General features: G+C 49.1%; 1 protein-coding gene across 2 annotated transcripts in view; it reads right to left on the bottom strand.

Moving 5' to 3' along the window:
- USF1 (upstream transcription factor 1) overlaps window positions 1–324 on the bottom strand; it is a 7,282-nt gene extending 6,958 nt beyond the window's left edge. For both annotated transcript variants that reach the window (XM_008580231.1, XM_008580232.1), the window contains exon 1: window positions 203–324. The gene's annotated coding sequence lies outside the window, so the exon portion shown is untranslated. The remainder of the gene's footprint in view (window positions 1–202) is intronic.
- Window positions 325–1,680: the final 1,356 nt, after the last annotated feature.

Here is a 1,680-nt window from a genome sequence, read left to right as displayed (position 1 = left end):
GGACTTGCGCGCTCGGGGGCGGGGAGCGAGTTCGGCCCACAAAGAGGGGTGGGAGATCAAAGAAGCAAGCACGGCCCCCTGCCCCCAAAACAAAGGCTTTCTCCGCAGGAGTTCCCTAACCTGAAAAATTGAAACAAAAGCAAAGCTGCCCTGCCTTGCTGTCCCACCCAGCGTCCAGACTCTGGTCTGGTCCTCCACTCACCTGCCCAGGCCGCCTGAGCCGCCGATTTTCCCCGATCGTGTTCTCCCTCCCCGAACCCGGGTATCTCCATAGACAGCTGCTCATGCGCACTCCCAGCCCGCGGCCATGTTGGTGAGGGGCGGAAGTGTCTCTCTCGAGCCGCCCAACCTACTCATCGCCTGTGAGCCGCCCCTCTTCCGTTCGCTCCATCTTGATCAGGGGTGAAGCTTACGGAGATAGATGGGCGGCATCTGTAGGGCCGGAAAGACGCAGTATCTGGGAGAATGTTGCTGAAGTCCTGGCCACTCTTGGCAAGAACTGGAGAAAGACGACTAATTTGTGTACCATTTTTGTGCTTAGGCGGGGCCTTTTTAGTTCCAGGGAAAGGGAGTAAGAGGCCAGCTGAGATCAAGGGAGGGACGTGGGACCGAGGCGCCATCTTTAGCAAGGGCTATTTAGGAAGCCATCTTGGATTAGGGCATGTTTTTGANGTTAGGGCCGGCCTGTGGCTCACTCGGGAGAGTGCGGTGCTGATAACACCAGGGCCACGCATTTGGATCCCATATAGGGATGGCCGGTTGCTCACTGGGTGAGCGTGGTGCAGACACCACCAAGTCAAGGGTTAAGATCCCCTTACTGGTCATCCTTTAAAAAAAAAAAAAAGACCTACCGTTAATGGATTTGGAGTCGTGTGGTATAATAGGAAGAATTCAGATGGGGGCCAGACAATTTGGGGTCTCAAACCTATCTCTGCCACTTCTTACCTCAGGTCTTTGGCAAGAATTTTAGTTTAATTGAGCCTTAGTTTCCTCATCTGTAAAGTGCAGGTACCAGTACCAACCTTACAAAATTGTTACGTGTATTAAATAAAATCAAGGTCATAGATTCTATGTGCACAGAATACTAGTCCAGTTCCTGGCACTTATGATCATTACATAAATATAAGTTTCTCTTCTCCATTTCCTTACCACAGTGAACCCAGCTCTAGTTTCTAGCCACAGTTCTCCATGACAACAACTGAGGAAGAACACCCAAACAAGAAAAAAAGACGTTTGGCCAAATATATGAAAATATGATACCTGTATGCCAAAGACTTTAATAAAAATAATGAGACTATACTATTTACATGTAAAAATATTTTTATTCTGGGATATTGACTCTTTCTAGAGTGGGAACTGTGGCCCCGGCCCATGTGGAGAAGCAATTCCAGGGCTTGAGTGAAGCCATTCCTCTTTCCTAAAATAAGTGGAAGTTATTCCAAAGGAAAAAGGAGAGGCCAGAGAGATCTATCTGTACAGGACCTCTCTTCCACAAGGTGACTGGAGGCAGGGGCAGGGGGAGCTAGAGAGGGGTCCAGTCTCTCCAGCAAACACTTAGGGCTTCAAAGAACTTCCTGGACATGTTCCTCCCAATATGGAGTTAAGAGGGTCAGAAGGTATCCAAAGGTCCAGGAATAGGACAAGAATGGGTGACTCTAGACGTGTTTGTGTATGGAAAGT

The sequence above is a fragment of the Galeopterus variegatus genome, unplaced genomic scaffold (assembly GCF_000696425.1).
Source record: "Galeopterus variegatus unplaced genomic scaffold, G_variegatus-3.0.2 Scaffold2044, whole genome shotgun sequence".
NCBI lineage: Eukaryota > Metazoa > Chordata > Mammalia > Dermoptera > Cynocephalidae > Galeopterus > Galeopterus variegatus.
This window is presented reverse-complemented; position numbering and strand designations above follow the sequence as displayed.